Raw genomic sequence first — 9,222 nt, forward strand, 5'->3', positions numbered from 1 at the left:
TACAGGGAGGACTTCCTATGGGAGCCATTCCTTGGCGTCTCGAGGAAGTCATAGGCATGATCATTTGGAGGGATAATTTAGGAGATTTTAATATGACAAACTATGGGGGTTGCCATAACACGACTTTAACCTGCACAACATTACAATATCTACAGGAGCGAGGCTTAGAGCCCACGAGTTTCACAGGCTCTTACGCTCCTAAATATAACAGAAGCCATACACCACCATACCTGACTCTAAATAAGGAACGTGAGGGAAACATAAGTTTTCAGCACACTAATGGTCTGCACTTGGTTGGATGGAGTCGTTGCAACCTTACCATCGCTGCAAATATATCCACCTCTACCTTCCAAATTCCAGGATGGGATCGACACACCCCACAATTCGGTATAAGCTTCTTATTTTCAGAGGCATGGGGAGCGCCAAACGGAACATATTTCATTTGTGGAAAATGAGCCTACCCATGGTTGCCATCCCAGTGGTCTGGCTCATGTTATTTAGGATATGTGGTTCCTCATATCCGTGTTCAAACCCACAGCCCCTTCGGACCTAACCACAGACCACAAAGAAAATTGGCTGATTGGGAATATTATTTAGGTATAATATTTCCACAAGCCGGCATGAACTTTCTGAGTCGAGAGTTAATTCAAATGGCCTCGACTTTAGAAGAATTAGCAAATTCTACCTCATCTAGTCTGAAGGCTGTTAATGATGAGATGGTAGCCCTCAGAACAGTGGCCATGCAGAACCGACTAGCTTTAGATTATGTACTGGCGGCCCAAGGAGGAACTTGTGCAGTAATTGGCACTGAATGCTGCACATATATTCCTGATAATTCTGAGCACATCTCAGATCTGGCCCAACAGATTTACAATGAGGGACAGAAATATCAGGACTATTATACAGAAAATTGGGGAATTGGGTCTTGGGTAAAGTCTGTGCTTGGGGCCTGGGGTGGAACCTTTTTACAGTGTTTATTTGTAGGAATAGTATTGTTTATATGTATAATTGTAATCATCACGTGCACAAAAACATGTATCACATCTTGCAATAACCGTGGAACGTACAATGTCATGGCAATACATACCCGTTCGCCAAGAAAGGAAAGATCTGCCCTGACATTGTATGTATAAAAATAGGCTACACTGACGTATGCCATATTTTATAAGGGGGGAATGAAGAAAGATGTGAAGACGTGGGTTTGAATTTAATCCTTTCTGTAGGGGGTTTAGACTTCTAAGTCACAAGCTGGGGTTTATGGCAGGAAAGGGGGTTAACTGATAAGGATTGCAGATGCAAGCTAGGAACCCCCCTGGGTGTAATGTTAAACTGACCATTTGTCCAGAACATCGTAAACTGGCCAAATACCATGAACCCCCCTCTTTACCATCAGACCGAGTGATGTCAGAAACGGAGAAGAAAACACTATATAACCCAAAAGTTTGTAACAGTACGGCGAACAATACTTCTGTTTTGTTGTTTCTTGCGGGAAACAAGACTTCGGCTTTATTGTTCCTTGCATGCAATAAACTCATCTGTTTTACTTCATCTCGGGATCAAGAACCTTATTTCTTCTGTTACAACAGTACCAACGGCGACCCCTGCTGGCCGAGAGAGCAAAAGCTTTCAGCACCTGGTACTCCCATCCAAGTACTAACCAGGCCCAACCCTGCTTAGCTTCTGAGAACAGATGAGATCGGGCACATTCAGGGTGGTGTGGCCGCAAGCGAAAGCTATGGCGCCTGACTCGCTACTTGAAGCTGTGTGTGGCTGCGGCTCCGTGCCCCCTGAGCGGGACTGAAGGATCGTTCGTGTGCAACTCTTTGGAAAGGAGCTTCTTTCCAAATCGCATTGCGTACCTGGATGATGGCGATTGTGCTCCCTTGTGTTGGCTTGTCCCGCACTGGAGGAGAACAAACAAACTGCTCGGAGGAGCACAAGGCAAGTCTTCACAAGACAAAAACCTCCAGTGCACAGCACTCAAAACATTTCTGGGCTGTCGCGTGTTTATTTCAGCATATAAAGCGCACCAGTCCGACACGTCGGCCGGGCGCGCGGCGCCACCGCCCTCTTGTGGCCTTGCGGCGTCAGAGCAAGAGGCTCCTTCTCGCTGCCTTTCCACTGTGTTGCAGAGCCCCGAGAGGGAACCTGGAGCGCACACTTTTTGGGGGGCAGGGGACCGTGTTCGCGCTCTGCCCCCGGTCTCTTGTGCGAGTACTAAATCTCACGGCGCCAGCCAGCGGCCAGGAGACAAGTACAATATCGCGGGACAGGGGGGCCTCGTCATTGATTGTGTTGTAACAGAAGAAATAAGGTTCTTGATCCCGAGATGAAGTAAAACAGATGAGTTTATTGCATGCAAGGAACAATAAAGCCGAAGTCTTGTTTCCCGCAAGAAACAACAAAACCGAAGTATTGTTCGCCGTACTGTTACAAACTTTTGGGTTATATAGTGTCTTCTTCTCCGTTTCTGACGTCACTCGGTCTGATGGTAAAGAGTGGGGTTCATGGTATTTGGCCAATTTACGATGTTCTGGACAAATGGTCAGTTTAAGATTACACCCAGGGGGGTTTCTAGCTTGCATCTGCAATCCTTATCAGTTAACCCCCTTTCCTGCCATAAACCCCTGTTGCTTAGAAGTCTAATTTTCAGGCAGAACTGACTTAAGTTATTAACCCTTTTAACATCTTGTCTCTTACTTCATTCCCCCCTTATAAAATATGGCATATGTCAGGACTGCCTATTTTTACACATACAATGTCAGGGCAGATCTTTCCTTTTTAGATGTACAGGCATGCATTACCATGACATTGTGCGTTCCACGGTTACAACAAGATGTTATTGATGTTTTTGTACAAGTGATAGTTACAATTATACACATAAAACAATCCTAATCCTACAAATACATAAAGTCCTACCCCAGGACCCAAACGCAGACCTCCGCCATGTGGAGATCTATCGTCAGGATCTTGGAACAGCAATATTGACCCAACTCCGATTATAATTTTTTGGCTGAATAGAAATGCCAACACCCGGAATGTATTGATACCATATTCCCAGTAATGCTCCTCAGGCCTAACAAGCACACTGTTGGTCTTAGGAAGCATCAGACACAGAAACGGTAACAACATCCTTCTTTCTGTTCACTCAGTCTCTGGTGCCGTGGGTCAGTGAAAGTGCGATGCGTGGATCCAGCGATCTCATCCTGTCACTCAGATGGCACAATCAGTAGTTAGTGGCACTTATATGGTCCCTCCCAGCAGGATTGCAACGTCTGGCAGGGTATCTCTTCTTCACCTACACCCACTCGCCAGGTATCCGGTCGTGTCTCCCCTCTGCTGGAGGTCCCCAAGCGTCCGGCACCTGTTCACGAGCCCTGTGCACCGCTTCAGTTAACAAACCTACAACACTTTAATAGAGAGTTAGTAAATTCATCAGTGCGTTAGCCAAACTTGGCCTCCAGGGAGTTTCTTTGGCTGCCCGTGATGATCTCAAATGGGCTCAGTCTCACAGTTCCGTTTGCTCCAGCCCGCAAACCGCACAGGACTGCAGGTAGAGCATCTACTCACTGTGTTCCTTCAGTTGATCTTTCAGACTGTGGGTGATGGGGGCAATGTGACTTCCAACTTACCCCAAGTGAGGCAATTACAGCCTGGCACACCTTCCCAGTGTAGTATGCCCCTAGATCAGTATCCAAGGGGCAGGGCAGTCCGTACCACGGGATCATCTTTGTCATACACTTGGGTATGTGCCAGCCCACATCACATCATCATACAACCCCACATTCTTTACATTTGTTCTAACCACTATTAAACACCTATTAAAGGCCTCAACCTGAATTCTCCCTTTTCCCCAATAGAGGTTTCATAGGAGTCTCAGACTCCCGCTCTCCCAGTGCCGCTCGTCTGGCATCTGCATCTGCATGGTTGTTACCTTGAGTTACTGGAATTCTTTATTTATTGTGTTATTTACACCTTACTCAAGCTGCTTCTGTCGGCAGCTGTAAAACTACAAATCAGTTCAGAGACAAGCCCAGTATTCTTAACTGGAGTCCCTGCCGTTGTGAGAGAATCCTATTTCTCCATAGCCATCCAGAATTGTGGCCTACATGCAACAATACATACATTATATACATATACAGTAACCCTTTAACATCTTTCTTTTTACAATCTTCCATCAGTGCTCTTAACTGGCTTGCTGCGCTGAGGCAGTGGAGGGGCATTTTTCCGATTGTTAGCACCTTGAATTCTGTTGTAACAGCTCAGCCTGTTCTCTGTTCTCCCTCATGCATCAGAGAGGACCCATCAGTAAACAGTATTACATTTTCTTAAATTTTCACGGTCCCCCACCCTTTGGCTACAGTATCTAATGGTATAATAGTGTCTACCTCCATGCTCCTGCGTCAGCACAGCTGCCCAGAGCCCTTTGTCCACACTTACATACAAAGGAATGGTTGATCCATCTGAGGAAACCCCAGTCTCGGCACCTGTAAGAGAGCTTGTTTCAAATTATTACAGGTGGCTTTTGCTGCGGGAACCAAGGCAATCTTGTCCTTGTACTGCACTCCCCCCTTAAGCAGATCTGTTAAGAGTTGTGCTCACCCCGTAAAAACATTGCACCCAGGCCTGTTAAAATTTCACAATGCTAGACACAAAAGGGCCTTATCATAACTGCTTCTATTAGACACTCTAAAGCTGAAGCAACTCAGACTTGTGGGTTTCCTCGTCAGGGGAAGCACTCAGAATACCATCAACATACTGAGTGATCACAGTCAGTTGAAGCCACGTGATACCCTGTTCTGGATAGTCATTCTTTGTAATGCATAATATTCCAACCCAATAGATCTGGGATAAAACCACCCATTAAAATCTGGTACTTGGCAAGTAAAACTTGCTGCCCCAATACTCCTGTGGCTTCCTGCCGTCTCCATATATACATTACTCCATAGCACACTGTTGAACAGAGGAGTGAAACAAGCATGACAGTAGTGCTCCAGTATCCCCTAACAGAGAAACCAACACTCCATTAACAGTACATTTTTAACCACTGGACTGGGACAGACTTAGGGAGGCTACAAGGGATTTACAGGATCTAATTGTTAGGTAAACAGATCTTCTCACAAGACGTTATTCTCCCCAGTCTCGTTTCTAAACCTACAGCGTTTCAGCATGTCTGGTTTCGAGACATTCGAATAAACCCAAATTGTTTCCACTATTGCAACTAATTGTATAAAAATACAAAAACTGTTTATCTAACTACTTTTACGTCCACCTGTACTGTACTTATACGTTTCAGACGCTCTTATATTTTCCAATCTCCTTAAGTTGAATTTCGTCAAGTCTCTTTAGTTATGTCTCTAGCCATTCCCGCTGGCTAAACACACCCACACCGTCATTTAGTATACAAAAACTCAGTTACACACATACACATCGAGAATATATTTTTCTCTTCATACTACAATGTGCTGTATTCTTGTTTTACTTCTACATTAATCCTTTTAATTCCTGAAGCGCACTCCAGGTTCGCTGCATTTCTAATTTCGGGTGCGGTACTTTAGACCTCCGGTCAATATCTCCCGGTTTTGGATTTGATCGTATGGGGGGAATCAGGGAAGGTAGGTGCTAGTGCGGACCCCCCTCGACAGGGTGCTAGACACTTAGAGTGACGCAGTCATCAACTAATTCTTCTTTTAGTTTCTGATTCTCCTGCACTGCCTCTTTTTGCTTTTGTTTATACTCTTTCGTAGCGAGTAAAGTATCTTTTCTTCCGGGTTTTTGTTTTCCCCGTAAACACACTTTTAAGTCACATCCCAATTTCTTTTTTTTTTCTCATGTATCTGCCACCACTGGTGCCGGCCGTGCACCAGGGTGGGAGCTACATGCTTGTGCTTTTGCCAATCAATACTCATATGCTTTCTTTACAGGCGTCTTCGCCCTAAATTCCCTCTGACAAACTCAGCTTTTCCCATATTTTTCTCCTTCTTTTCCGTCAACTTACACTTTTCCGATATATAAACGGACCCTTCCACCACTTTCTCAAACCATCAGTTAGCACACATGTTCGGTCTCTTTTACTTTTATCGTGTGTGAGGTAACAGCTCATACAGTAAGGGGATGCTTTCACTTGAAAAACCTGTGCATTCCTGCACTCATTCAGCCAAGGGCGTCTGTTACCTCCAGATCTAAATGCCTCTCAGAGACTTTAGAGGACTTACACCACACTGTTCACAGGTAAGAAACGAGACCTCGAAAACCCCCTTTCTTGATCAGTAATTCACCATCCCCAGAACGCCAGCATCGCTGCTTTTGCCCCGGGGTGGATTTACGCACTGAGCTCAATCAGGGCGATTCTCGGGTCTCAACGTCCTTTAAATCCTGCTACTTAATGCTTTGCTCTTTTATTATTATTATGAGGTGTGTTTATGTTAGTGTCGTGCGTGTGTATATGTATTTCACAAACAAGGAAAACACCAAAAACATACATACATATATCTCCTCTACTCCTGTTTCCTTTAAAACAAAAAACCACGCCACGCCAATCCGTGCACGATCAAGGCGTAGCTAATCTCAGGACCCCGGGCGCAATTAAGGCCCACACCAATCCTGGATTATACGTGCATTTAATGCAACACTCAGCTCCAGAACCCCGGGCGCAATTAAGGCCCACACCGATCCTGAGCCACAGAACTCCGGGTGCAATTAAGGCCCAAACCAGTTCTGACCTTCAGAACTCCGGGCGCAATTAAGGCCCACACCAGTCCTGAACTAAGAAATAAGGTTCTTGATCCCGAGATGAAGTAAAACAGATGAGTTTATTGCATGCAAGGAACAATAAAGCCGAAGTCTTGTTTCCCGCAAGAAACAACAAAACCGAAGTATTGTTCGCCGTACTGTTACAAACTTTTGGGTTATATAGTGTCTTCTCCGTTTCTGACGTCACTCGATCTGATGGTAAAGAGGGGGGTTCATGGTATTTGGCCAATTTACGATGTTCTGGACAAATGGTCAGTTTAAGATTACACCCAGGGGGGTTCCTAGCTTGCATCTGCAATCCTTATCAGTTAACCCCCTTTCCTGCCATAAACCCCTGTTGCTTAGAAGTCTAATTTTCAGGCAGAACTGACTTAAGTTATTAACCCTTTTAACATCTTGTCTCTTACTACAATTGTTACATATGAGACGGGGATTAGGAGGAGACCCCGACTGATTGGTAAAGGGGAACACTAACACCAGAGTGACACCCCCGGCGTCTCTTTTTGAGAGACGCCCTGGGATTTCTTAATGGCCAAGGAGGGTCGGGACCTCGGTTTTACGCCTCCCCCGAAGGACGGCGCCTGTTTGTGCAGCAGAGTGTCGCCATCAGGATGCTGGGGCATAAGAAAGCCACACAGACCGCAGGGTGAGCGCTCCCTACTGGTCCCAGTCACACCTCTTGCAGGAGCAGCAGCAGCCTGAGCTTTTCCGGGGGGAATCTCCCATCCGGGTGCCGGCTAGGCTCACACCTGCTGGGCTGCCGTGGGTGAGCCCAGTCGAGAGTCGCAGGGTGAGATCTAGTCACCGGGGAGAAACAATACAAGCGAAGGATTACTCGGCTCCCAGCACTTGAAAAGACCAACAAATGACTTGTTCCCGCCGAAACTGAATGTACCTGCATGTGTCGTTTCGTCTACTTCCCCCGCCCCGCTGTGTTTGCTGTATTGTCTTTGAAGCCGGCCCCCGAGATGAGACGGGCTGTTCCTGTGCCCCAATTAACACTTTACAGGTGCCATTCCCCGGCATTGTGGCCATTGTCGGTGGTCACACGCGATAAGATAAGGTGGAGGAGAGCGGGGCATGCCCAGCGCCAGACATTCAAGGAGGGGGCTGTGCGAGGTGAGGTGAGGTGCGACACACCGGAGCCCCGCCGCTGCCAATGCGGAGCACTTGTTGAACTGGCATTGAAAGGACGTGTGCGCACGGAGCGAGCCTTCCCTGCGGAAACTTTCTCCCCGCGCTGCAGGAGTTGTGAGCGCTGCAGCGGTGCCGAGAGAACAGCACAGAAGGCAGCAGGCTCTGGAGAGCGGGTAAGAGATGGAGCCTTGGGGGCAGGCGAGCAGGCCCGTTTTTTGGAAATTGCTGAAAAGTCTCCGGTGTTTGTTCGGTGTGTGGCAATTCACATCTCTAAAGATATAACCTGGACTGTGAACACTGACTCTATCATGAAGAAGGCTCAGCAGCGCCTTTATTTCTTGAGGTGCCTCAAGCGATGGGGGATGCCAGTACCTGTGCTGGTGAACTTCTACCGCTGCACTATCGAGAGCGTCCTCACCAACGGGATCACCGTGTGGTATGGCAACACCTCTTCGCGAGAAAGAAAGGCACTGCAGAGAATGGTCAATATGGCCCAGAAGATCATCGGCTGCGGTCTCACCGAGATTAAACAGCTCTATGAGGACCGCTGCCGTGGTAGAATTCTGGCCATCACAGAGGACTGTCACCACCCCGGGCATAACCCTAACCCCACTGCCCTCAGGCAAGAGATACAAGAGCATACGGACACTTACCACTAGATTCTTCAATAGCTTCTATCCACAAGCAGTGAGACTGGCGAACACATTTAGCCATCCCCCTCGGACCACACCTACACCATCACCATCTACCTCTTTATGATTTCTTATCTATTGCACATCTCCAGTCATTGTTTACACGTCTGTATTGTTTACATTCAAACTGTCTACATGTTTACTTGCAGATTGTCTATTGTTTGTTTGTACATTGTCTTGATGCACTGTTTGCACTTTGTTTTGTTTTACACTTGTTTTACAATCGAGAGACTTTCTGTAAGTAAGAATTCCATTGTACCAGCACCGGTTACATATGGCAATAAAGTTCAAGTTTAAGTTCAAGTTCCTGTCCAGGGTGTGTGTGTGTGTCCTGTGATGGACTGGTGTCCTGTCCAGGGTGTGTGTGTGTGTGTGTGTGTGTGTGTGTGTGTGTGTGTGTGTGTGTGTCCTGTGATGGACTGGTGTCCTGTCCAGGGTGTGTGAGTGTGTGTGTGTGTCCTGTGATGGACTGGTGTCCTGTCCAGGGTGTGTGTGTGTACTGTGATGGACTTGTGTCCTGTCCAGGGTGTGTGAGTGTGTGTGTGTCCTGTGATGGACTGGTGTCCTGTCCAGGGTGTGTGTGTGTGTGTGTGTGTGTGTGTGTGTGTGTGTGTGTCCTGTGATGGACTGGTGTCCTGTC

The 9,222-nt window shown here is 46.9% G+C and overlaps 1 pseudogene; it reads right to left on the reverse strand.

Annotated features, from left to right (window-relative positions):
• Window positions 1-1,621: 1,621 nt before the first annotated feature.
• Window positions 1,622-1,728, reverse strand: LOC148825823 (5S ribosomal RNA; annotated as a pseudogene).
• Between the last annotated feature and the right edge of the window lie 7,494 nt (window positions 1,729-9,222).

Source organism: Atractosteus spatula, chromosome 10 (assembly GCF_055471065.1).
Source record: "Atractosteus spatula isolate fAtrSpa1 chromosome 10, fAtrSpa1.hap1, whole genome shotgun sequence".
Lineage (NCBI taxonomy): Eukaryota > Metazoa > Chordata > Actinopteri > Semionotiformes > Lepisosteidae > Atractosteus > Atractosteus spatula.